Raw genomic sequence first — 27,895 nt, forward strand, 5'->3', positions numbered from 1 at the left:
ACAGGGCGTTCTGTTGTCGTTCTTACAGCTTTGGGGTAGAAAAGTGACGCCCCCTGCATGGAATAAATACAGCAAACCCATGAATATTCTCGGACCTTCTGAACAATTGGTTCCTTTTCTGTGCTGTAATGGGGAGGGGTTTGGGGGGGGATGTGAAATGCAAGCGCCTGCAACGAGGCAACGCACGGGGAGACTGGGGTCTGCTGGGCAGAAGGAAAAGCAGAAAATGGGTTGGGGGGGATCCGTTCGACTGGCAGAGGTCTTCCCCCGCTTCTTCCGCAAGCTTCGCGGGGAAGGGGCTGCTTGGACGCGAATGTCCCTTCCAGCCCCGCCAAAGCCTTCCCGGGCTCCCCGTTCAGACGCCACCCGGCCACGTGCGCGGTCGTGCAGCGGGGTTCTGCGGGGTGGCACAGCTCCATCATGAAATATTTCATCGCAGAAGCCCTCGCGGGGTGCAAAAGGGAGGAAGGAGGGCACCCTCCGTGCCACCCGGGCACCGCGCCTCCAAGTTTGCTGAAGGGGTGCCAAGCAGCCCCCGCGGCGCCCAAAACAATAAAATCAAATTAAAACCGCGGCCGCCCTTTGACCAGCCCGGTCTGCCGCCTCGCAAAGACGAACCGGACGCAGCCGCGCACCCCCCGCGCTGGCGCTGCACCGCTGGCGCAGCTGCATCGCCGCGGCCCTTCCCTTCCCGGGCCGAGGGCGGGTCTCTTCCGCGCGGCGCGGCGCCGCTCCCCTGCCAGCCTGTAGGGGGCGCGGCGGAGGCGGCGCCGAGCTGAGCGCGAGGGCTTCCGAGCCAGCCCTCCGGCAGGCCGGGCAGGGGAGTGCGCAGGCGCGCCGGGCTGAGGCGCGCGCGCTCTCAGCCGTTAGGCAGGGAAAGCGCTCGCTCGCTGCCGCCGCGCCCCTCGGGCGCTTGGCCGTCCAATCGGCGAGCGAGGGGCGCTCGGGAAGTGGGCGGGGCGGGAGCGCCGCGCGGGAAAGGCTTGCGCGCTTGGCAGGTCGAGGCGGGGAGGGCGGACGCGCGGCTGCCGCTCTCCTCAGGCGAGGCGAAAGTGTGTAAAAGCCTACAACCTACGTTGTGTACCTAGGCACACATAAGTCGCCCCTTTCTCTAGAAACACGCGTGTGCGTATAATCTGTAGCGCCACATTTCCATAAAAGAGATGCACGGGGCAGAAAAGGTCTCTCAGGGGGTCTATAGATGCATGCGTGTAACACGCGCACACAACCCCGCCCGTAGCTGTGTGCTTTGCGCACGTGCGCACGTGCAGATTCCACCCAGCGCGAGCCTGCAGATGCGTATCTGCAACTGCATCAACCCTTGTCCGTACAGTAGCTCCCTGCATTCCTGCAGAAATCGAAGCCTGTACCAAACCCGTCCGAAGGCCAGCCATTGTGCGAATCTCCCTGAGAGGAGCCGCTGAATTTCCCCTGGCAATTTAGGGCGCCTTGGAAGGCACTTTTTAGGCGCAGAAGGGGCGTCAGCGGGTGGGATAGTTGTAGCCCCTTAAAATGGGGAGGGGGGTCTCCCAGGTTCCAGCCCATTGCTGGGGATACAGAACAGACTTTTGACCGGCTTTCCTGGGCTCCTGGTTCTTGATTCTCACAATCGCCCTGTGGGGTAGGATAGGAGGGCAGATTGGGGGTCTCCTTACAAGGGGCCAAGGAAAAGGGAGACGCAGAGCTGAAAAGGGTTCCTTTATTTATTTATTTTATATCCCACCCTCATTTTTATAAATAAATAATAAACAAATGTCGGGGGAAAGTGAATGGGTGGAAGCATTAAGTTAGGAAAGGATGGGATGGAAGAAGGGAAAGGATTAAAATGGGCCAGGTTGAAGTTATCTATCTATCTATCTATCAAATTTGTCACAGCCCATCTCCTCTCACCAGAGGGACTCTGGGCGGTTTAAGTTACCCCTAAATAAGGCCCAGGGTCATTCAGGGTTAGTTAGACAGCAGGATTGAGGGCTGCTTTTGCAGAAGCAGCCCGGGACAAATTTTTGCAGCCCGACGTCTTTTTCCCAGGCCAGCCAGTTCCCTTGCCATCGGTAGGACTTCTCTGGGCAAACAGATGGCTTGGTCAGGTCAATGCATTGGGCCCTGGATGAGCAGAAAAAGCTGTAACAGATCTGGGATCAGTTAGGTATGTAAATTGGCTCTGCAGCCTGAGTCGGTGTATTTACACAGGAGGAAACCCTTCTTCCACCATAGACTGTGCCTGCCTATGGCATGCCTAGCAGAGAGGCAGTTGGGTGTCTTGGTTAAGACACCAGGCTGGAAACGGAAAGACCATGCATTCTAGACCCAAAGCCAGCTGGGCAACCTTGGGCCAGCCCCTTTCTCTCGGCCCTAGGAAGGAGGCAATGGCAAACCACTTCTGAAAAACCTTGCCAAGAAAACTGCAGGGACTGGTCCAGGCACTCACCAGGAGTCAACAATGGCTGAAGGCATGCACACACCCCCACCCACACACAAAGCAGCCCATTCAGACCAGGGAAAGGAGGGCCCATCCCCAGCTGCTCCCCAGATGGGACGTCAAGAGGGAAGGGCCAAAATTGGGATCTTCTTCTGCTGTCTTGGACTGGGTGGGGCAAAACTCAGAAGGGAGGAAAGAGTTTAAAATGAAGGGGGGGGCACCCCCTTTCCAAGCAGGCCCGGGAGCTGCTCCCTGCCCGGCCAGCGAGGGGTTCGGATAAAAGCGGGATGCGCGCGGCTCAGCGATGGGCTCATGGTGCGAGAGTCGTAATCCCTTCCTCCTCCTCTCCTTCTCGTGTTTACAGCTCCGGCGCTGCAGGGAGATTCCTCCTCCTGCCAGGCTTGCGCAACGAGGGACGCCGCCGGAGCCCAGCGGAGCCCGCCTCGGGGCAACACCCCCCGGCCGCCCTCCTGCCCCCTCGACCGACGGGCGTGTGTCCCCCGCCCCGGACCTGGCTGGGCGGCGAGGGGGGCGTCCCCTCCGCCCGCGCCGCTGCCTCTCGCGGGAGGGAAACTCGAGCAGATCTTCCGCCGCCGCCCCCCCGCCGGCGGGTCACTGGTGGCGCAGCTCGCCGGGAGAGCGGCAGCGGCGGCGGCGGCGCTCCTCCGGCTCCAGCCAGGCTCGGCTTCACCTGTAGGCGGCGGGGCTCCCCCAGCCTCCCGTGCCAGGCGAGGCGCCAGCGGGTGGCTCCCCCCGCGCGTGCAAGGAGGCTGGTGGCTCGTCGGGGCGCGGCGGCGGCGGCAGCAACAGCAGCCCGGGAGGGACCGGAGCCCCGGCGCCCGGCCGCGGTGCGCAGGACTTCGCCAAGTTCCCACTCGGGCGGCGGCGCCACCACCCCGGAGCACGGCGGCGGGCAGACGAGGCTGAAGCGCCAGGCAGGGCAGAGCCAGCCGCCGCCGCCGCCGCCGCCGCTTCCTCCAGCCTTGCAGCAGGGAAGGGAGGCGCACGCCGCGGCGGCGGAGATGGAGCCGCCGGCGCCGCCGCCTGCTTCGCCGCGGTCTCGGGCTCGCCTGCCCGGCGCAACGAGGGAGCAGCTCCGCGCCGGGGAAGCCCGTCGCCAGGCGAGCTAAGCGGCCCGCGGCAGCCTCTCCGCCGGGACGAGGACGACGGCGACGACAACGGCGCAGCCCGCAGGACCGACGCGCTCTGCCTCCCCGCCCGCTGCTCCGGGCGCCCCCCGCCGGGCCACCATGGGGGGGCGCGGCGCTCCCCAGCCCCGGCGACCCCGGGCGGGCTCCGGCGGCGGCCCGCGCCCCCGCGGGGACTCTGCGCGCAGCCCCGCGGCCGGGCCCCGCAGCGCGGCGGACCGGGGCGCTCCGCGGCGGACCGGCGGCGGGTGCGGGCGCGGCCGAGCGCGGATAAAGTTAAACTTCTGCCGCGGCGGCGGCGGCCGCCTCTCCCCGCCGGCCGCCGCCGCCGCCTCCTCCCGCCGCCGCCGCCGGGGCTGGTGGGCGTTCCTCTGGCTGCAGCTCCACGTGTGGCGCGCCCTGGCGCAAGGTAAGCGGCTGGGCGCCCGCTCCGCTCGGGCCGGCGCGACTGTCCTGCTCGCCCCCCCCCGCTGCCCCCCCCCCCCCTTCACTTCGCCGCAGCCGGGACGAGGCTGCAATTCCGCCGCCGGCGCGGAAGCGGAACTTCTGCCCGCCCGCCCGCCCGCCCGCCTCTCCGGAGAGCCAGCGGCCGGCCGGCCCGGGCAGCTACGCCGGGAGCGGGCGGCCGAGGCGGCGGGGCTTCGCAGCTGCTCGCCCGGCGGCCGGCCCGGACGCCGCAGGCGGGGTGGATGGGGGCGAGGCGGCGCCGGCTCCCGGGAGGGCCGAGCCCGGCGTCTCCGCGGGGATGCGCCGCCCGAGCAGCCCCGTCCCCCGCGCCGAGCAGCACCGGGCAGGCGGCCGGCCAGCCAGCCAGCCAGCCAGCCAGCCAGCGCGGCGCCGCTCGGGTCCGGCTGCGGGGGCGCCCGGCCGCGGGCGTTCCTTCTGTCCGGTGACGCGCTTCCCGGGTCGGAGCGGCCCGGCCTTGCGCGCTCCCTCCGAGGCGTCGCGGGGCAGGTGGCCGGCCCGGCGCTCCGGGACCCGGCGAGGAGCGAAGCCGCCCTCCAGCCGCGGGGCTCTTGGGGAGGGGAGGGCGAACCCCGCTGCTCGTCCTCGCCCGCCCCTCGGAAGTTTCCCTTCCGGCCCTGAGCGCCCAGCGGCCCCCCCACCCCTTTCCCCCGGGTGGGCAAGTCCCCCCTCCCTCCTCATCCCGAGGAACGCGAGAGGGCGAAGCTGCAAAGCTTTGCTAAATATTGGCAAGCTTGCTCCAAATCCGTGTATAATCTTCCCTCAAGTTAAAGTGGCCACTTCCCTTGTATTTTGTTTTACCACCACCACCCTTTTTTTTTGGATAAATATCATCATGACCTTTTGGAAGATAAATATTTGAACGGGTATTTAAACGAGATTTCTTGAAGTCCACAGTGAAGCCGGTTTTGTATGCATGTGCTTGAATCAATTAAAATGACCTTTCAGATATTGTTTTTCTCTGGTTGAAGAGTGAAAGCAACTTTCATTTTCCCTGGCAAAGTGCATCTCCTCCCTGATTAGTTAATACCAGACTGGAGCATTTGGGAGCAGTCAAGGCAAAACAAGTCTGCAGCCTGGTGCAACAGTGATTTGGAAGCAAATCTCAGTATACTCCGTGGAAATGGCTTGAATGTACCCAGGACTAGAATATGTTCCCAGAAGTTTTAGAAGCTCTGGTGTTCTGTAGCTTTAAGAAACGGAGCGATGCTGTTTCACAGTTATTGAAGATGTTCCTTGGTCGTGCAATGTTATGGCCTGGAAAATAAATGACCTTCTGAATAAAGCCAGGGCCACTGTCTGAAATGTAGCACACTTGTAACGGTCACCATGCATGCATAGCTAAGCCAGGAAATCACATTTCCAGGGGATAACTGCATTAAGCACTTAAGAACTCACTGATGCTGACCTACGGACTGGTGATTCAGCTGCTGGTGTGTTTTGACCAGTGCTCAAGTGACCCAGTGAGACAGGACCACTTCATTTCAGGAAGTGCTAATGATGTGTTGGTTATTATCAAGCATTTCTTTCATAGCTCTCTGAAAACCTCATGATTTAGAGAGGAGCACATGGAACAAACCCAGCTTGTTCAAATCATGAGGCGGTGTTTCCTTGTCCCCTAAGTTGATTTACTTCCCTTATTAGAACTGAATCTTTCCATGACTAAAGGACCCCACTGTCATGGAAGTTCATCTTTTAAAGTGAAACGACTGGAACTTTTGGTGGTCCTTCAAATGGTTGAACTGGGGAGGAACCTGGGACTCTTTTGCAAGGGTTGGGGTTAGCCACTCAAAATAAACAGACCAACAACGTGGAAAGCCTTGCTATAAGCTATTAATAAGTCTGTTACAAGCAGCCCCATCTTGAAAACCAACATCTTTATGATACAAACTTCGGTGAATTTAGAGGAGTCCACAAAAACCTGTCCTTTTCATCAGTTTTTAAGGGATCACAAAACTGCCATTTAAAGTGTGGAAGCGGGCTACGGGATTCATGTCGTAAACATTGATACGATACGTTGCTAAAAGTTTGTGTGAATTCTTTCTGAGAAGAAACCAGACATATGGTGATACCGCTAAATCACTCAGTAAAATAAACATGGTGGCTTGGGCAAATGGTTCAGTATTTCAGAGATGCCTTCCCCAAGCTGGTGGCCTTTGGGGTGAAACTGACGCAATTCAGGGCATCTGGGCGAGAGCAAATTGCCAGAGGCTCTTCTGGGGAAGAGTCAAGCACTTTTCAGCTTGTAAAGATTCTCACCTGAAGTGGAGTAGCATAGCAAAATAGTTTAGAGTTTGTCATTCCAATTTTCTGGCATTGGCAGCACTCAGTGTAATCATTTCTTGCTTCTTAAGTTGTATTGATTTTTATCTGTGGATCTGTAATAATCATTACCATTTGAAGTTATGTCATCAAGGTGGGAGATGACAATGTCCCCCGCCCCCCAAAACTGTGTGCCTCTAGTTACCTTGCTTCGTGTAAGGACTTTGGCCTGCTTGGGCGCATGAGTAGGCTGCTAATTTACAGACGGAGGCTGGGGTCCTTGTCTTTTAAAGCTTGAATATGCTTAACAGAACTTCTGACTCCCCCCCCCCCTACTTAAGCAACAGCTACGGATACCGTATTTGCAAGCTGGTTTTGAAATGTTCGGTTTCAGAAGGGGTTTCCGTAGATCCGTTAGAAAGCAAAGCGTTTGGCTATCTGGAATCATGCTGTTGATCTTTGGGTTCTAATTGACTGTAATCTTGTAATGCTGAAGCTGGTAAATCGTTCATGTTATTTGTTATGATTAGTGGACTTAATTTGAGGATTATGTTAATTTCCTATTACTTAGCATCTGAAAGAGACTTGGAGATCAGTGGGACAAACCTTGGTCTCTTTTGGTTCTACATGTGCCAAGCAGATCTGTTTCAGAATTTATATTCCCCGGAGTATTTTCAGTGCTCTTTTTTACTAGTGCATGTTCTTAACTGACTTTTTGAACAGTTTTTGTTTTCTGCTGCTCTCCCTGAGTATTTTGTTTCCCCTGCAGATGAGAGCAGATTTTCATACAAAGTAACTTCCTTCCAAGAAGGCCAGAAACTGAGTACAAACATACACAATGTAACAATGTAACAATGTAGCAAATTATAGATTAGTCACATACATAAAAGGCATTAAGCACATTGTTACTAAACAGGTTGTGAAAAAGAAACAGATACATGAACAATTTACTTTGGATGTGATTTGTTGATTAGTCCAGAGGCCTCCCAAATGGCTGTGGGAACCTCTTTGCAGGTCTACAACTGAAATTGATTAGAGGCCTTTTGCCCAAAGACTCACAAGGAAGATTATTTGAAGCAGCGTGTAAAATGCAGACGATCAAATTTAAATTGATTCCAAGTGCTGGTTGATCATAAAGCCACAAAGAAAGACTCTTAGTCCTTCCACTTTTGAAAAAGTTCTTTCTTTTGAGTGTTATTTTTTTTTCTTAGTGACCACATGCCCCTAGCTTATGTCCAAAATACTGGCACCCCAAGAAAAGAGAGAGGTGGCTATTGAGTTACAAGTGTACTTCGAAGAAGCTGGCTATTGGACAGATTTCAGCCCTGGCTATAACAGAAACCACTTTGGTTGTCCGGACTGGGGACCTTTGCTGAGGGAGAGGGATGGGGAATGTTGATTCTCTTGAACTCCTGCTGGATTGTCTCGGTTGGTTGGGATTTGGGGGCACTGTGCTATGGCAGTGCCATTGCTACCTGTGGAACCACCATCAGCGTGGCAATGGAGGAATTCTGTTTGACCCCCGAAGAGATGAGTTGTGGAGGCCCACAGGGTTCTTTTCTTTCTTGCCCTGCTGTTCAACGTCTACATGGAGCTGCTGGAAGCAGTCATCCCGAAATTTGAAGTTCCATGTTGTTAGTTTTTATTTATTTATTCATTATGAACGCCTTTATGCCACCTCCATCATTTCACTGTAAGCCCCTTGCATGAACAACATACATTAATGACATCACAATAATTAACCAATTATCAGTGTTATCTAATAGTCACCAGAAGCCACAGCACACTAATTGTTTGCTAATGCTGCTGAACTCCATCTCCCTTTTTCTACCTGGATTAAGATTAAGAGAGGTTGTGCAGGTATTTTGACAGTTGCCTGAAGGCTGCAATAGGTTGGGTGAGAGCTGGCAAATTGCAGCTGAATCCAAGATAAAGGGAGTAAGGTGGTTTTCGGGCCTGAAAACTAGCAAGATGGCCTGCCCTGGATGAAGTGGTCCAACTGCTGAAGGAACAAGTGCCTCAGTTGGGATTTCTTGATTTTAATTGGCCACTAGAGGCACGAGGGGCGAGGAGAGGCCAAGACCCTCCACAACCCTGCCTGGCCTTGGTGATCCTACTAACCGACCAATAGAATCAGTGGAACAAGCCCTACACAGGCCTACTTGGATCTACCCAGGAAGGTGGTCCAGAAGAATAACTGGGATGGAATGTACCTGCTTGCTTGTCAACCAGGGAGTGTAGCCTACTGAGACAACCACTGAATGGCGGCAAGAGTTAATCTTTTCTATACCTTTTTGCTGCCTTTTGGCGGTCATCTGGATGTTCGCAATCCAAATACTGTTGCTCTTGGGCAACTCAACGGGACCACGTAAGTCCCATGTACCTGGCCTGAAATTGGTTTCTTGTGAGCTACGAGGCCCAGTGTAAGATGTTGACCTTAGCTAATAAACACTTGCTTGCTTACTTACTTACTTATTTACTTCAATACAATGAGAATTGTTAAAGGGAAAGGCATATTATACCATAGGACATCTTTCAACATACTCTTCAATAATAAGCATTTTTTAAGCATTGAAAGATGGCCTCAACAAATTACTTTCTTTGGCACTTAACAACAGGAGCTGAGCTGATTTTTTTTAGGGAAATAAAAGCACAGTGTATAGCTTTAAGCATTCTTTAATGTAAAACAGTACTTCAATGTTTAAAGAAAGAGAACTTGCCAGGGTTTTTTAGATTAAAGAGATGTTGGTGCAATGTTTTATGACACTTGATCAAATCTTTAATTTAAAATGGTATAAAGAGCTGAATACTTAAAGTGAGATTAATGTTCCATATGCTTTATTAGAACCAGGAAAACTGATGGAAGAGGAACATATTTTTATGTGACAATGGGGCTTTTAAGACATAAAACGTATGAACTGGTAGCATTGGCAAATGTGTTAATTTTAATGATTTCATAGAACGGAAACAGCATTTAACACACAGAGGATGAAGAATTTGAAAATAATGCTCAGTTTACAAATTTGTTACCCAGTAAAAGGCAGGAAAATGTATGAGAAGTCACAGTATAGCCAAAGATACAGTGTAGAAAGACTGTTGAAATTTCTCCTCACAGGCTGCAAATCACCAGGTCAGAATTTTTAACAGCTTTTTTGCGGGGAGGGGGGGCTGGAGTTGCAGTTCACGACCGAGACTACTTTCCTAGTGCTTCATTTCAGATGGTTGCAAAATGCATACAGGTAGTCTTCGACTTAGAACCGTTCGTTTAGCGACCGTTCAAAGTTACGATGGCACTGGAAAAAGTGACTTACGATCAGTCCTCACACTTAACAACCACTGCGGTGTCCCCACAGTCACATGATCAAAATTTGGGCATTTGGCACCCAGCATGTATTTACATGGCTGCAGCACCCTGCGGTCATGTGATTGCCATTTGAGACCTTCCCAGCCAGCTTCTGACAAGCAAAATCAATGGGAGAAGCTGGATTCACTGAATGACCATGTGATTCACTTAACAACTGTGGCATGAAAGGTGTTATATTGGGCGCAGTCGCATGATGCCTCACTTACCGACCAAAGTTCCAGTCCCAATTGTGGTTATAAGTCAAGGACTACCTGTATTAATAGAGGGACGTGGTGGCGCTGCGGGTTAAACCGCTGAGCTGCCGATCGGAAGGTTGGCGGTTCGAAACCGCGCGGCGGGGTGAGCTCCCGTTGCTCGTCCCAGCTTCTGCACACCAAGCAGTTCGAAAACATGCAAATGTGAGTAGATCAATAGGTACCGCTTCAGCGGGAAGGTAACGGCGTTCCGAGTCGTCATGCTGGCCACATGACCCGGAAGTGTCTTCGGACAATGCCGGCTCCAAGGCTTAGAAACGGAGATGAGCACCGCCCCCTAGAGTCAGACACGACTGGACTTTACATCGAGGAAACCCTACCTGTATTAATAACCTTCTTTGAGGAATATTCTTGAATGAAAATAAAACCAGCGCTGGGATGGCTGTTGGTACTTGAGAAATATTTCTACTCACTCTACTAATAGAAGAATATGGAGATAATTTGGATAGTTTCCCTCCCCACCCCAGTTGCCTTAATTTTGTGTGTATTTGTGTTATATTGGCAACAACCTTTGTGGAAACTATATTTTCCAGAGTGGCCTGGAATTCTTTTTGCCACCTTGCCAGCATGTTGGCAGAGGACGAGTGGGAGGTATCTGATCTCTTGGAGTGGTGTCACTGCTACTACCCCCAGGGGTGGCAATGGGGGAGACAGGTGGAAATGCTCAGCCCCTTGAGGTTGGTCTCTCCACCAAGCACCAGCAGTTTGTTGTCTTAAACAATGTTGAAGTTGGCATCTTTGTTGTTGTTTTTTTTAACCTAACTTCACACCTGGATGGTAAAAACAAAGTTTTCTCCTTGTAGCCAAGATGAATCTGAACAACTGACAGAAAAATACTATTTCAGCTTTTACTTGAGAAGGGTGATGATAATATAGAAATTGATGTATTATCATTGTCAAGAAACTCTATTGTATTTATTGGCCTGCAAAACACGAGAACAATACACTTGCCCAGGAAATCCTTCTCCTCTTCTGCTTTCCACCTATAACATCTAGAGAGGCTTTTTTACTTCTCACTGTTCAAGCCAGTGTTTCTCAGCCTCAGCAGCTTAAGACGTGTGGACTTCCAACTCCCAGAATTCCCTACCCATGCTGGCTGGGGAATTCTGGGAGTTTGAGTCCACACACCTTAAAGTTGCTGAGGTTGAGAAACACTGGTTTAAGCTGTCGTGCGTGTGCAGTGACAATCTGATCTTTCTTTGGACTTGTGTAAGTCAGAAAAATGGACAGACTTGCACATGATACTAGTACTAAAGGTCCAGATAAGGGTCCGGCCTGTCTGATAATGGTATATAAAAATGGGATGGTGTTTTGTGACTCAGTACATGGTGGCGCTGCGGGTTAAACTGCTGAGCTGTCGATCGGAAGGTCGGCGGTTCGAAACCGCGCGGCGGGGTGAGCTCCCGTTGCTAGTCCCAGCTCCTGCTCACCTAGCAGTTCGAAAACATGAAAATGTGAGTAGATTAATTGGTACCGCTTCGGCGGGAAGGTAACGGCGTTCCGTGAGTCATGCTGGCCACATGACCCGGAAGTGTCTATGACAACGCCGGCTCTAAGGCTTAGAAACGGAGATGAGCACCGCCCCCTAGAGTCGGACACGACTGGACTTTACGTCAAGGGAAACCTTTACCTTTATCTTTACACCTATAAAACAGGAACCTTTTGAAGTTTCCACACAATAGGAGTAATGCAACTTTGTAGATTATATTGATGGCCTGGATTTTATTCTATTATTTCTTTTAAAGAGGGAAAATACTTTATGCAATAATCAAAAGTGTTTGGGGAGGAATAAGTGATCCTGATCCATGGTTCTGATCGTTCATCATTCATCATTCTGTGAATGCAGCGTGCTTTTTTAAACTTACAGGTTTTGACAGCTGTGTACTTCTTTTGCAGCTGTGGCTAGAGGCAATGCAGTATATTCTAAAAGGCAAATAATAACATTTCTTGTGGGACCAAATGGTTTGGTACCAGATCGCCGAGAACAGAGTAATGGCATTTAGAAAGTCAGCCACTGCAACATGGTTCTCTTTCAAACATTAGCATAAAACACTTCATTTTCCTCAGATACAACAGATTGTTTTCCATGAGGCTAGTTCAGAATATTGTGGCTTTCTCCACAAACCATTTTAATAGACTTTATGTGCTGCCAACCCATCTGCTAACAGAATAGACGGATTTATTCTACTACTGTCCCCAGTCAGCTTCATGTCCCCTGAATCTGGAAAGAGGGCTGGTGACAGAACAGCCCTAGAGATGAGCCTCTAGGCATTACCTAGAATGACTGGCCTTAGGACTTAAATTGAAGTCAGTGAAGAACAGGAAAAGGGAATAGAGGCTTTTTCCTCCCCCTATTGACTTTAATAGGGATGCGGTGGCACTGCGGGTTAAACCGCTGAGCTGCTGAGCTTGCTGATCAGAAGGTCGGCGGTTCGAATCCACGTGACGGGGTGAGCTCCTGTTGCCAGTCCCAGCTCCTGCCAACCTAGCAGTTCGAAAACATGCCAGTGTGAGTCGATTAATAGGCACCGCTTCGGCGGGCAGGTAGCAGCATTCCGTTTAGTCATGCCTGCCACATGACCACAGAGGAAGTGTCTATGGACAAACGCCGGATCTTCGGCTTTGAAACGGAGATGAGCACCGCCCCCTAGAGTCGGACACAACTGGACTTCATGTCAAGGGAAACCTTTACCTTTACTATCGACTTCAATAACAAGCTTTGCAAGGTGATGTTCCTGCCTCTCTGTCCCATTACATTCTGGGATGTGGCAATCTAATTGACAATTTATCCACTCCTGATTCCAACACACAACATCTCTAACGCTGCTTTGAAATTGGCAGGATTTCCGCCTGGTCTATTTGGAGCCTGGCAATGCAGGTAGCCAGGTTGGGGATAGAATTAGCACCATCTGTTCTTTCTGATACATAAAGTGATGTGATATCACATAGAAGGGCTTGGGGTATTTTTTTCAACAGCCGTGCAAATATGTTTTTTTTAAAAATCTAGTTCAGGCAAAGTATTATTGAACTGCCTCCAACTTCCAGATCTTTTGTTAATTACTAAGGCCAGCAGTGACCTCAAAGTGACGTAGTGAAGGATGGTGTGGTGGTATTTGCTTTAATCGTGGCAAAGGGTAGGAGGACTAAACCAGCGGATTTGCAGTGGAAAGCTTTCATGGATTGGAAATATTTGGTCCTACAACAGGACCCCTGACCTGCTAGATCGGGGTCCCTCAACCTTGGGCAACTCGAAGCTGTGCGGACTTCGACTCCCAGAATTTGCTGGCTGGGGAATTCTGGGAGTTGAAGTCTGCACAGCTTCGAGTTGCCAAGGTTGAGGGACCCCGATCTAGATGATGTTGGCTCCCACTCCTGTCATCCATGATTACTGGCCTGTGGCTGGGGAATACAGGCTCCTGCAACTACCTTACAGGCCTGGAAAAGGAACTTGTTCCAGTGCAACAGATGGCATCTGTTAAGTCCTTACTACACTGTGTGAATATCTAAGGCTCAAAGACTTGTCTTGCAGGGTGCCACAGCCCACGGCTGTGAACATCCTTAACTTAATAGAATAAGGACATCTGCATACCACTCATGCTTCATTCCCACCATGTCTTCATGATCTTTATTTTCCATCCTTTTCTTTCTGTTGTGTACCCTGATTTGCAGTGATGGATGTGTTGAATTTACGTACCCTTACATACACACCTGATGTATAATATTAATATTGTCCTAGTCGTATCCACTTTTTGGAGCACAGCCTCCACCTTGCCTGGAAAAGATCGTGCATCCTGCCCTGCAACCTGATCCATCTCTATTATTGCACCTTTCCCTTCCTCATTGCAATCTGGCTTGTCCTCTTTCCCATCTGCCCAATTCATGGCTCATTTTACCAGGAGAGTTTGCCCTACGGCTTGGAAGCACAATCTTTTGTTTTTTCCATCTGTGTCTCACTTTCATTCTCCAGGCCAGCCTTTCTCCACCTTTTGACCCCGGAGGAACCCTGGAAATATTTTCCAGGCCTCGGGGGACCCCTGCCCATTCATGCTCAAAGATAGGCCAGAAGTTACAAAATGATTATATTTGTTTCATGGGTAGGCCTGTAGATATGCATGAACAGTGTTCTTCAACTGAAAATAAAGAATAAAGCTTACCTCTTCAATATGAACTTGCCCGAATTTGAAATAATTTTTTAAATAAATTGTGATCTCCCAGGGAACCCCTAGGGACCTCTCGTGGAACCCGAGGGTGCCATGGAGCTCTGGTGAAGAAACCCTGCTCTAGTCCTTCCTCCCTGGAAACTTTCCCCACCTATCAATCTGTCCTCCTTCCTGCACTCTGTGCCTACATTATACTACAGTACATGGCAGATAGAAGTCTTGGCTTCCTTCTATTTCTCCCAATGCAGTTTTCCTCTGTCCAATCACATCCTGTCTGACTTTTTTTTTTTTGAGCTTAAACCAGAATTTCTTATCTCTCTCTCTCTCTCTCTCTCTATCTATCTATCTATCTATCTATCTATCAAATTTGTCATCACCCGTCTCTTCCCACCAGAGGGACTCTGGGCAGTTTACAACAAAATAATCAATAAAACAATATATATACAATATAATTACAACATATAAAAATACACTATCTAAAATACAATTACAAATAACTAATAAATATAGATAAACATAAAGTCCAGATGGCTATGATCTAATTCAGTCCTTGCGTGGGACGAGCACTTTAGGGCACTAGCCATCCCATTGAACACCACATTGCAGCAATTTGTAATGTTGACTGGACAGCTCCTCATTTCCCTTCAATTGTTAAGAAAGACAGTTGTCAGGATAGCTCTGTGAAAGGGTAAGATTTCAAATTCTTTCCTGCTAGGCATTTTACCATTGAATTTGTTTGCTCAGGTGCCTTCCCTTTTGTAAAGATAAAAATCATGTGTACAAACTAGCAAATGTATGGAAACCAAGGAAGAGAAAATACATTCTCCAAAGGGACAGGGGAAATGTTTCTAAGAAAAAGAGCTGGGCAGTGGAAAGGTTGAGCGTTCTCCCAGAATTTCATTTCAAATCCCCAAAGATCACTCCAAAAAAGCAGCAACCGTTTGATTGTGGCTCTGCTACCCTAGCTGTTTTTCACTCGCCATCTGCCTTAGCTGCCTTTCCTTGTAGGCGCTAAATCTACAACTTTGACAACTTCTAGGAGGAAAGGAGAAATTTTGCAGGTGAAGGCTGTAATGGAATCCTAGGGAAAGGAGCGGGGAACACCTGCAGGTCCTTCGCAGGCAGTTATTTGCTATAGGTAAGTAGAAAATTACATGGTGATTTTAGAATCTTTGCTTGGTGAGAATTGTTAATTTTCAGGATGATTGTAGACAACTTGCCTGCTTGAAAGACTAATAATTTGAGTGTGCCTGATGATCTTGTCTGTTGTTCAAAGCTAGCATTTATTACAGAAGAATTGTCGTTAAGGTAGGGGCAGAGTTTGGCTTTCCAACTTCCAGTTGGGTAGTTATTTTGTTTCCTTTTCAGACGTCTTGACAAATCTTAGCTGAAAAAGGTGACACCTCCTTGACATTGAGGTTGACTGCTGGTGGCTTCACGCGCACGTCCATATTGTCTGCTTCCTTAGCAAAAGGACGTGGTTGGTGGTTGATTTGCTGGAAAGCTTTCTCCAGTATGATCTTCAGCCCTGATACTGGGGTGTTCCATCCAGCTGCCAGCCCGTCGCTCCTGGCCTAGTCCCTGCATAGTCTTTCAAGGTTGGTGAAGGGGGGCTAGATAAACACATTTATTTTTCTTCTTATTTTTATGATGGATTGCTGCATTTTTTTTTAAGAATTCTAAAATGATTCCAGAGATCAAGAAAACTTAGATGTCTTCTTCCAAGCTTTTCTGGAAAGCAGCTAGAGTTTAAGCACTTGTCTGAAAGATAAGAAAGCAGCTCCTGTATACTTAGGTTAAGTATAAAATGGGTTGTGAGGTTTGATAGAGTTTGTGTACATGTCAATTAAATGGAAAAAAAAATCTGGCTAGGAGTTTTTGGGTTTTTTTGCGGAAACTACATACGATGCCCTTCTCTGAAAATGAGTTGTCCTTTCTTTATTTCTCCTCCTAGTAGATAAGTCGTACTTAAATAATACTTTTGCTTTTCTTAATAATAGTTTTATGGCAATGGCAGATCTCCAAACAGGTGTTGAAAATGCTCCCCGCATTGCCGGACAGTGGGAAGCTCCTTTGAATACCAAAAGCAACGAATGTTCAGACCTCCTTTGACAGATGACCAGTTCCAGGTGTCCCAGGGGTTTTAAAATTTGAAGCATTGATGCTGCAATACATCACCACCCATTTGCCCAGAATTGTTCCCAGTCTGGCGTCGATCACTCTGATGCCTACTTTGAACTGCTGTGCAATATTGTAATTTTAGTTCGTTTCGTTTTGTTGAAAAACACATTACACTTCACGGGCAACTGGCTTGGTGTTGTGTAAAACGTCAGAGTTTGGATTAAAATCTGTGCATCGTGTTCTGTTTTAATAACGTGGGTATCGTGTGGCTTGCTTCATTGTGCTTGCTGTCTTTTTATCTTTTGTTTTTATTCCAATAAACGTTTCTTTGTTGTGAGCCACCCAGAGTCGTTGAGAGTCAGGCGGCTTACAAGTTTAATAATTTTTTATTAGTAGCTGTCTGGAATAAATACTACTTTATTTACCTTATTACTTTTTTGTGTGGCCAAAGATTAGCATAGCCTCTAATTCCAAACCTTTGTTTTTAAAATTTCTGTTCAGTTAATTTTTCTTTGAGGATGATGAGGCATTAAAATAATGCAGCTGGCTCTGGTGGTTCCTTGTTATTGTTTGTATGCTATTGATTAAGGATATATTTAAACCGGTGCTTTAGTTGGATGCCAGATCTCATCCTAAGTAAGGGTACACGCCTGTCTGCTTTTCATCCTGCACATTTATCTTTCCATCTGGAGGTAGCATACTACATTTAACCAGTTTGGTTTTGCCTGAACAATCACTTTTTTATGCAGTCAAATTTCAGCTGGAATCCATTCGCTGTATACAGACTTCTTTATATGAGTGTGTTGTTGTTCTAATTCTTTTGTTGCAACACACACTAATTCTTTCATGTTGTACCTGGGAAGAATGGGAACACTCAATTCTCTGGCCTAGTACTTCCCGTTTCGATGTGACTGCAGAAGTGTGACCCAGGCCAGGCTCAGTTGTGATCGTCTCCTTTCCCTGGAACGGAACCTCAAACTCATTTACTTCCTTAAAACATTGATGAGCTGAGCTGCTGTATCTAGAAAAAGTGTCTACAGGTAGTCCTCACTTAACAACCATTTGTTTAGTGACGGTTCAGACTTACCGACTTGCAACTGGTTGTCACACTTACAGCTGTTGCAGCGTCCCCGTGGTCACATGATCATGATTTGGGCACTTGGCAGAAGGCTTGCATTTATGACCGTTGAGTGTCCTGTGGGCATGTGGTCACTATTTTTTACTTTCCCGGCTGGCTTCTGGCAAGCAAAATCAATGGGGAACCGCATGATTCGCTTAACAACCATGTGGTTTGCTTAACACCCATGGTGATTTGCTTAACGCCCGCCACAAAAAAGGTTGTAAAATTGGCTTGGATTTGCTTAATGACCACTTGGCAACCAAAATTCTGGTCCCAATTGTTAAGTGAGGGGTACCTGCAATGGGGTTTGCAGTATAAAGCAAGTTGACAATTTGGTAACTGTAATAATAACCTTAAAACATTAAAATCTGTGGGAGCAGAGCCTAATATTTTGGCCCAGCTGTGCATTTAGTTTTCTTTTTAGGAAGCAAAGTTACAATTTTCCTAAGCCCTTTTCTGCCTACACTACTGTAAACCGTATAAAAAAGTAGTTTGTATGCTTGGTGCTGTGGAACTTCTGGTTGTCATTCATTTTGGATTAATGCATGTTACGTTTACTGCAGAATCATTGCAGCCTGAAACAAATAGGCATGATGATGTGGTAAATTATGATATATTCCAGCCTTTATTTCCCCATCTGTCAATTTATACTGTTATGGGGCATCCAGCTGTCAGTCAAAGTTGAACATAGAGGGTGATGATATTTACCGAAGATTCATATCTGGGCTTGATTTCTATCACATATTCATGTAAGCAGATTAGTTTTCAACATGCTAACATAACAGGCACTCTGTTATTAGTGGGAGAAGATCAATTTATTCCCTCAGTTTTCTTTCTTGCAGCGAAGCTAGGTCCAAAACTAAAACCCTTGTGATGGAGAGGGAAAACAGCTGTATTTGAAAACAAACCAAGTTATTTCCTCAGTTTATCCGTTCTACTTAATATGGCTTCAAAAGATAATATTAATCTGATGAGAAGCTTAAAGCATCTCTGCTAGATAAATACTTGGTCTAGCTAGCAGAAATGCTTTCTATCACTTGGGGCCAGCTAAAGTAACTTTATTTATCTTTTGGCGTGTTTTGTCATATGGTTATTGAAAATGGTGGCCTTCAGGATGCAGTGGAAGTTGGGAAATGCCCCTCCCGAGGCAGCAGCTTTTCAACGGGCTGCCCACAAATTCTTGACGCCACTTGCAGCAAGTGAAATAGCAGGGAAACTGGCTCGGATGGCTGGGTGCCAGGAGGGTGAAAATATTCAGTAAATCAAGATGCTGAAAAGAGCATTTGCAGCATTCCGAAGGCTGTGCTGCATGTGATGTTAACAAAGGCTTTCTAGCATAATTGTCAGTTTTCATCCTATTAACTTTGACAATCTCCTCCTCCCCACTGCTTATCTCCACTTTGATCCTGACTTCCAGATTTGCTGCTGAATGAAAAAAACAACAACAACCCAAGTCATAGTTTTCAGTCTTGTAGAACCAGCCAGGGACAATAATTACTATCCCGACTTGGAGCATGACTCGTTTTTAGTTTTAGGGGGACGAAGATCAGATCCTATGAACCAGTGCACTTGAGGTGCCAGCTCATAGGATTTGGACTGCGTATTCTGCTGTCAGCGTAAGGAAACAGTCTGAGCTGGCTGGATGGCCGGAACAAAGACATCTGCAAACATTTCATGTAACTTCAGTGCCCGTAGCCTCTTGTGGACTGCAGAAGACGAGGTGAGTGTAACAAGGCCGGTGGTGCAGGCAGATACAGGGATGAGTGGAAGAATAGGAAGCGTCAGCCGAACTCCTGGCCAGTTGCCATAGCCAAGTTCTGTGGAAGGATCTAGTGACATGGATGCTGAGCCCTGTAAGTCGTCAATCCCTCGGGTGCAGGCTGATCTGATGCCATACAAAATGGGCTCATTGGTTTCTGTATTAAATTTCCCAAAGGGCTCCGGAGCGATGCTGTACGGGGACACCCTGGATCCCTTGGCTGCCGTTCTAAGCTTGCTGGCAGGAACAGAAGGGGTTCGCTAGGGGCAGCCTGGATGGCATGTATATCCCCCCCTCCCTGCAAATGAAGAAGCATAATTGCAGATCGCTTTTCTCTAATCCTAGGCGTTGGCACTCGGAACAGCTTGGACTCTAGCACTCTTAATCGGCCCATAAATGGGCAGCTCTGATACACTGGTGAATTGGAGGAAGTACCATGCAAATCTGTGTTGAAATTGATTAAAAATGAGTATTTCCTTTAATTTGTTTTAATGTCTGCTTCTAACCATGCTGTCATTTTTAGACCACTGTTTGTGCTGTTTCTTACCTGAGACTGTATGTATATAAATACATTTACTAGGGCTGTGTAGGTCTAGGGATCTGAAGTCAGAAAGGAGCTGTGGAACACCCTGGTGCGTAAATGTAGCCGCTGCAGCTTTTTAAAGCAGCTTTGTTTTTTCCTTGGACGGCGTGGGATTGTTTGGTTTAAGGAGTTGTGGGCGTGTCGCCTGGAAAGACCTTTTTGCCTTTGCATCTGAAGCATTGCACAACTGAGTGGCGATTGATTATTTATTGTATTTATTAGGTATGTAATCAAGGTGGCATGCACAGCGCCCCCCCTTTCAGCTTTTCCACAAAACAACAGCCCTCCAAGATAGGTTGAGCTGAGAGAGACTGACTGACTCCATTGCGGAGGCTGCATTTGAAGCTTTGGCGTCTTCATTCCCAGTCTAACTCCTTACCAACGAGGCTACACCAGTGTAACTTCTTTTCTAAATTTAAGGAATCTTTTGTTGATTGATCCATGTGCACAAATAACGTATGAGGAACAGCAGGGAGTGGATTGAAGTCTGCTTAGCTAGAGTGCAAAAATTTTAATTTGAGAGTCCCACTTACAAAACAGTCATGTCCGTTCACAAATATTTGCTAATTTAACCAAAATATGTAATTGCCATTGAACCTTGCTTTATTTGACCTAACCGTGGTTAGAATGAATTGTTGCGTACAGGTCTTTTTTGGAATACGTGTCAATTCAGAGAATAAAAATCATTTTTTCAAAATTAGACGTTTTAGCGTTGTTCTTTCCTCAGCCAGATACAAGGAGAAGACAGGAGAATAAAGCACACGGTAGGCAATCAGGACTTATTCTAAGATGTCGCCATTGTGGCAAACTGTGGACTGTTATGGGCTGTATCCTGCACGCACCCTCCGCCACAAACGAGCCAACCACAGTTTTATCCCAGCATGCTGTGTGAACCGAGCCACTGCATTCCGTGTATGGTTCACTGAGTTGTGTGTAAGCCTGGGTAAATGGAGAAGACCGTGGTTAACCAGCTACACCTGTTTGCAAACACAGCTATTGAATTAGGCCTGTATGTTAAATGGCTTGTCTGCAGAAACTGTTTCACTGTTTAAGAAAGGACAATAGAGAAAAAGGAAAGGGATGTTGTTCACTGTTTTGTGCTGCGACCTCAGCGTTTAACTATCTAATTTTTCTTGCCTTGGCATATAGGCAGTTTAACAGCTTGTGAAGGCAAGAGAAAAAAAAGATGGGTGGAGGGGGAGGGAACTATGGCTGCTGATAATGCTGACGGTGTTCTTGGTCCTTCCTCCCAGGAGCTTGGAGACGTTACAAGGTTCTCCTGCTGCGAATCCTTACAGCTCATTGGGTTACGTGAGGATGAAAGGAAGCGTTTGGCCAAGCTCACCCCTAAACTTCATGGCTGAGTCCAACTTTCATTTTCATAGAGTGTCACAGGTTAAATCAATATCTGCATGATTCGGATCTTGTAGGCATAGGCATGCTTCAGCATCTCAATGTCTGTTCCGAGGAATATGTCTGTTCTTAAGTGCTACCTACCAAATGCTAGCCTGTGGCATGCTTCTTGACTGCTGCTTCCTTTATTGTCGATAGCTGATGTGTAAATCCAACCATTCTGGTTTGCAACATGTTTATGAATTTGCATATTGTGGAAACCTAGCCGCTGTGGTTTATTATGTTAATAAATGCTTAAACATGCTGTAGTACAATGAGCGAATCTTGCTTTCTGGCCAGTAAGACTAATTCCTTGGACAAGATATCCTGCTAGGTATATATACAGAGAGACTTAATTGCTAGTTTATCACAATTGTGACGTGACACAAATATTCTGTCCTTTTTAATCTTCCTCTGCCCCCTTCCATGTTATTAAAGCAAAAAGTACTTAATTCTCAGGAATAGCAATACAATAATATAGTAGGAGGGTTGCTAAGGCAATCTTTGAAGTTAACTCTTTTTCCAGTTGGCTGAAGAAAGCCATGACTCACTGGTACAATTCCCTAGCACTGCTACGTTGCCAGGTTACTGGAAAGAACCTTTATAAGCAATGTGGAATTACACGTTAAATAATTGTGTCCATTGTTCTACTTAAAACAACAACAACCCAGGAAGCCAGCAAGAAGGTGAAACCCTATTACAATTTCCAGAATGAGTGTGCTAGCAGAGTCCTCAACTTGTAAGTGGTTTCCTCTTTGAAGCATAAGACTAGTTAAGGCTTTAACTATTTGTTTTATAAGTGGTAATAACAAGTACCAACTAAAAATAATTGCTGAGTTGGAAGTCAGCGTGTTAAACTTCGTTAGGCTCAGGGGTGCCTGCAAGATACGGTTAAAATGGTGACCTGTATGGGTGGTGCAGGTACAAAACATGCAGAGCTTCAGTCACACTGTTGGGGCTTCCATCTTAAGTTAATTCTAAGAAACAGAAGCAAAAACAGTACATGGCATCTGCCATTTTTCTCATGCTTAAATGGGAAGAATTCTGAACGTTGGTCAAAATACCAAACCTTCAACTTCATCTATCACCACATCCTTCAAAAGGAAGAAACTAATCCATTGCCTGGATTATTAAACCGTCAAAGTTTACTAAGTAAGAAAGTAAGCAAACTGCAGAGAATAGTTTTTGCTTTCTTGATTGTACAGGCATGTTTTTTTTTAAAATAACCTGTCGCATTAGTAGCTGTTGCATCTCTTGGTAATCACGAACTTACCCGTTGGCACTTAAGTGTCCATCAGAGTCTTGTCTGTTAAAAATGTTGGTGTCTTAGCAGTGTCATAGCAACAGCTGAATGGACTGTATTTACACACCCTGGTGTTAATGTTAATTATACAGTTATACATTCACAACATCAATAATACAGGCCTCCCATTGGAACAAAACTGTTTTTCCTCTGAAATCAGGGCTTAATTGTACACCTTGCCCTCAGGCATGATGAAGCAGTCTTCCAAAGCCTTCCCTGCAGCTACTGGAGCTCTGCCACCAAAATTTTGCAGTGTTGCCAAGTTGCAAGGGTGTGTGTGTGTGTGTGTGTGTGTAAACCACTGTTGATGCTTTTGCACAAGTGCTTGGCCCGTGCCAGATTGCAATGTCCAGTTTTTGGGCAGAAGCAGCAGAGGCCACGTAGAGGTGGCATCTACCCTGCCCCATAGCTGCACATACACCATAGGCAACCCTTTGCTAAAAAAACAGGGCACTGCTAAGTGCTAGATTGTTTATTTGACTCCTGTAGCAAAAATCAGTGTTTATACAGCTGCTGCAGAGATTGGGATGTTTTTTCTGAAAGAGCCAGGAGAGTAGATAGATACTCTTTTGTGTCTAGCTGGGAACTTGGTTTAAGTTTTAGACTGTGTTGATATGATATGATATATGATATGATATGATATGATATATTTATTTAGTTATTATTCAAATTTTGTTACTGCCCATCTCCCCCCAAAGAGGGACTGGGTGGTTAGATAACTTAAACATGGTTTTGTCAGCCAACCCAGTTTTCTCGATTTATACAACACATTGAACTGTAGACTTGGGCTGAGGTCACACATTAGCCTAAAATGTGGTGGTCTAGTTTATGATTCAGTGCATCATGTGAATGCAACCCTACAGTTGGGAGGTTAAAGAAGGAAGGATCTGGAGATGATTTTGCTGCTTATGCACCAAATACAGCTAAGGAGCATCAGTGGTATCGCCAGTCCAATAAAGTAAAAATATAAACCAAGAAAGGCTGACTAGCACTGAAAGGCATGGAATAGGGGGAGATACTCAGAGTTGAGGGGCTTCTTGGCCCTGTTGCTTTGTTAGTCTCTCTCTTTTGAATAATTTTGCCAGTTGCTCACTAAAAAAGAAAAAAAGCACCATGACCCGGCATTCCGAGTGCTTCTATGAGCCATGTGTACGCCAAGAAGCCAGAAGCAATTTAGCACAACCACATTTGGCTGGTGAGTAGATAAATTCGCTCAGTTCATCTTCTGAGAACGATTTGCAGGCGCTAAGCATGCAAAGCCATCGCTCAAATAAAAAGGAAATAATTCTTTTTTCAGAGGTTGCTTTCCCTACAGCTGACTAGTTACACTGCGCAGAAGAAAAGGAGCAAACTGTCTCTTTTGTACAAGTCCAGTAGAGGGAGTCTGGATTCAGTGAGGAAGCAGGTTGCAACTCCCTTGTAGACTTAGAAAAGTCTACAGTCCTGCATGGAAGCAAATCCCTAATAACTCGCTCAGCTATGCACCTAAGGGCCACACGGTTGCCCTGTAAATTACGATAAAGGTGACTGTAAATAACCTTTCTGGCTTATTTGAAAACCCTTTTTTTCTGTTTTCCCCATGGAATAAATGTATAGAGACAACACTTAATGAAATTTTAGGTGGTAGTTGATTTCATTGTGTTTTCCTAATTATTCTCACAGTGCCTTCAAAATTTTGATTTCCAACTGTTAACTTAGATTAAAGCATAATCAGTAGCTAAATATTTCAGACAAATCAAACAGATGAGTATAGCAGTTAGGATCCTTAATCTACAAACCTGCAGCTCTTTGAGAAATTAGATTAGTTTTAATGCTGCTTCTCTATTTGCCGAATGTTGTTTTTAATTTAAGTAAGTTAAGGCCATATAACTGATTTAAGACTCTCTCTTTACATTTTCATATAGTTTAAAGTGATTTTTGTTAATAAAAGTAATGAAGTGTGCCTCTTCTAAATAAATGGCCATTCTAATTAGATGTGTATATGATTTTATTGTTCCAGTAATATACTGTTGTGCATGCCTAAATAGAGGAAATACCATTAGAATCAGCATTGAAATTTTTAACCAAGTGAATTCTACCATTTTACTGAATTTCCTTGCTGCCAATGTCTTTTGTAAAACATTGTAAGAATATTGCTTAGGGTTAAAATTAGTAATATCCACTAGGTCCCTTGGTAGCTATGGCCAATTCAGTTTGAACTGAAGAACTTTTTAAAGACAACAGTAAAAAGAGATTTCAGAATCTGAATTAATATTAATTATATCTGATGGCCTTTAGAGTCATCACTGCAACAAATAAGCTGTCTCATAATTCAGATTTCTTCATGATCTATTTGGTTCCTCAAGAATTATCATATGCAAGTACAACTTTAATAGAGAATTTTCAATTTTAATTATTCCCCAAAATAACCCAGACTTAAGTGATCTTCTCAGCTTCATTTTGTAGTTACAGTGGTGATGGGTACACCATTTGAAGACCTGAAAGACCCGGTTGGGGACAGATCATCATGTAGAAAAACTATCCAGGTGGTCGCTAAGAGTCAGCAACAACTTGATGGCATATAATCAATTGCATACAACATTTCTTGGGCAATAAATTTTATTCTTGTCAATATGAAGAATTTTCAGAAGATTTTCTCTTCTGTATCAAATAGAGGTCTATGCTTCTCTGTTCCAGAACTGAAGCAAACTAGAAAGCTTCACATCATGTATGAGCTATGATTTTGCAATAATGCCCCAGTTAACTTACACAAAGGATTTGCTTTCCATTAATATGGATAATGGCCAAATATTTGACTAGAATTTTGGAGTAAAAGGAGCTCAGTTCCAAGGATCGGATCCTTCCACCTCCTGTTTCCTGGTCAAAATGTTTGTTAAAAAAAGATCAACTGACAGTCTGAACAAGCAGCAGAAAGTATGGCTTCACATGCAATGACTCATGAGGCTCTCTGACTTTCTAAAAGCTGAGGCAACTTGATGGAAAACGTTGTAAGATATCCCACTATCCTATATTCGGCAGAAGTGCATTTCTAATTATTGATGGTAAAAGATTAGGCAACGCAAAGATACTCATCTATGTGTACCTGAAATAAGATTCTGGACTCTGAAGAAGAAATCTGTATTATACTTTGCCACAGGAGTAAATCACAAGCAGCCTGTGGATTGTACTTCTTAAAAAACAACAGCACTAATTTGTGTGTTTATGCTGCTTGTGATGAACCGTTAAAGTTACGAATTGAAGAAGTTTGCTGCAAACACAAGGATATCTGTGCCATCGCTCTTGCCATGGAAATTATGATCACCAGGCATTGGTAACAAGAGATACGTATTTAGTTTGGCTCTGGAGCCCAAAGCAAATATTGCTTCACTAACTTATCTGGTTATGAATTGTGCCTAAAAGAAAACAAGTGTCTTTAGCATGCAGGGAACTTTGTGCTGCCCACCTTCCAGCCTGGTACTGTGAGATAAATAGGATATTCCAAACAGTTGGGTAAATGTTTTTGTTTAGCTTGTACCACCACCACTGACAAAAACAACAACTGAGCAGATGTGAAGGCATGAAAAACAGAATAATTTCTGCCCGTGTCATCTTCTAAAATAAGTTTTTTAATGTACTTTTAATGATACGATATAAACATTTCCAGATTTGGTGCAATCTCTCGGAAGAATGCAGTCCTTATGAGGAAGTTTAATATTTTAAGAAACATTATTCATGTAGATAATAAGAGGTCAAAAAACCCCTTGCCTGTGGATAAGCATGTACCAGCAGCAGTTCCACACTGATCTTAACATATGTTTAACCGAAGGGATTGCTATGTTTGAAGAAGCATTTTTGTAGCAAAAAATAAGAATTCACGCTGATGTCATTCAGTATTTGCTGGTGACAGGATTATTTAGCTCATAAATCCTTTACAAAGATGAAAGCTTTGGCTGTTGACTGTAAGAATTACAGGAAATCATCAAAGTAATTACTAATTGGTTGGGGCAGTCTGTCTTTTGGCAAAAAAAAGTTACAATCATGCAGGCTTTGTTCCCAAACGAACATTGTGTGTGTCTTGCTTGCTTCAATGTAAAGTCACATTTACATATTAATTTTCAGGGGGGGCGTTCCTGCTGTGGGTGCCACAAAATGTGGACTCTTGTGAGGACTCCCGTCTGTGTGATGGGAGAAATAGATTTTTATTTATTTCTATTCATTTATTTCTATTCATTCCTTTACTTTCCCTCTCCCGTCCATATTAATGCGCATGTTGCATATTAACTGTTTTAATATGGCTGCTTTATTACTGTTTTTAACTTTATTGTAAAGATGCATTGAAATATTTTATGGGACACATAGGAAGCACTATAAAGTGGTTATGTTATCTGACATCTCGGAGGAGTGCTCCTAAAAGACTTGGGATTTAAAGGTTTTTGAACAGGATTTAAGTTGCTGTATATTTAAGCTAATTAAATAAATTTCACGCAAAAATATGTAAATCAGAAAAGCACCTTGCTGTTAAGACATTCCGTGAATTTTATCTTCAGGCTGTTAAACCATCATTAGTAACCAAGTTGGGAGCTATTTTACTATAGAGTTTCTCACTGCTAGCATTAGAAGCAACATCATCTGTCAGAGAGTAGCCTGCCCACGGATACAGACCTTATGAGTGCCATTTATAATTAAAACAAAATACATTTCACAGTTTATTGATAGTGAAAATGAGCGTCTTCTGTTAACCTATTCCAGCCGAGAATTAGGAAGCCCCTTGGACTGGACTGAATTGCGTGAAATGAAAACACCCTGGCCAAGCTTCAGGCAAGTTGGGGGGGGGGTTGTTTTTATTATTTTCTAAAGCCCCCTTCCCCAGGTAGGTGATTTGAAAGCCATACAATTTTAAAGCAATTAAATAAAACAAGGCCCAGTGGCCCAGAAAAACAGAGACATGAAAAGCAACGCGATAAATATTTCAACAGTTAGAGCTTCAAACCAGCTCATCTGGAAGACGGTGCTGATGCCCAATAACAGAGCCAGAAGGTTGATCGACTCTTAAGAAGAGTCGCACTGGGGATCCTTCCATGCCATATCGTTCCTACAAAAATGTACGACCGATTCTCCTTGAATCCTTTTGCAGTAGTGCTTTTCTTTTTGACGTGTCCCAGGCTTTAAGTTTCTCATAAAAATGATTGGTCATCCAGCGGTTGTCAGATCTCCTATCCCAAACGTACAATGTATGCTGCTGTGAATAAGATGCTTGGTTGAATTTTTTATTATCAGGGAAGTCCTTGCTATATGATATTGCTCATAAGAGTAAAGTACCAAACAAGCTATAAACCATGTTGTTGCATACTTCCCAAAATTAGGTTCTTGATAGGCGTTCGTCTCTTTTATAGTGATGTTCAGCCAGTGTCTGCTGACATGAGTGTGCAGAAACAGACCAAATGTGTTGTATTTTATTTATTTATTTATTTATTTATTATCTAAATTTATATCACCGCCCCTCTCCTGTAATCTTCTGTTCTGTGGGGACCTGTTCTGCAAAGTCCTGGCTAGCTTGCTAGCTCTT

At 45.9% G+C, this 27,895-nt stretch overlaps 1 protein-coding gene across 2 annotated transcripts in view; it reads left to right on the plus strand.

Moving 5' to 3' along the window:
• The first annotated feature begins 3,905 nt into the window (after positions 1-3,905).
• SDK1 (sidekick cell adhesion molecule 1) overlaps positions 3,906-27,895 on the plus strand; it is a 369,862-nt gene continuing 345,872 nt past the window's right edge. For both annotated transcript variants that reach the window (XM_063315194.1, XM_063315193.1), the window contains exon 1: positions 3,906-3,976. The gene's annotated coding sequence lies outside the window, so the exon portion shown is untranslated. The remainder of the gene's footprint in view (positions 3,977-27,895) is intronic.

This window comes from Candoia aspera, chromosome 14, assembly GCF_035149785.1.
Source record: "Candoia aspera isolate rCanAsp1 chromosome 14, rCanAsp1.hap2, whole genome shotgun sequence".
Lineage (NCBI taxonomy): Eukaryota > Metazoa > Chordata > Lepidosauria > Squamata > Boidae > Candoia > Candoia aspera.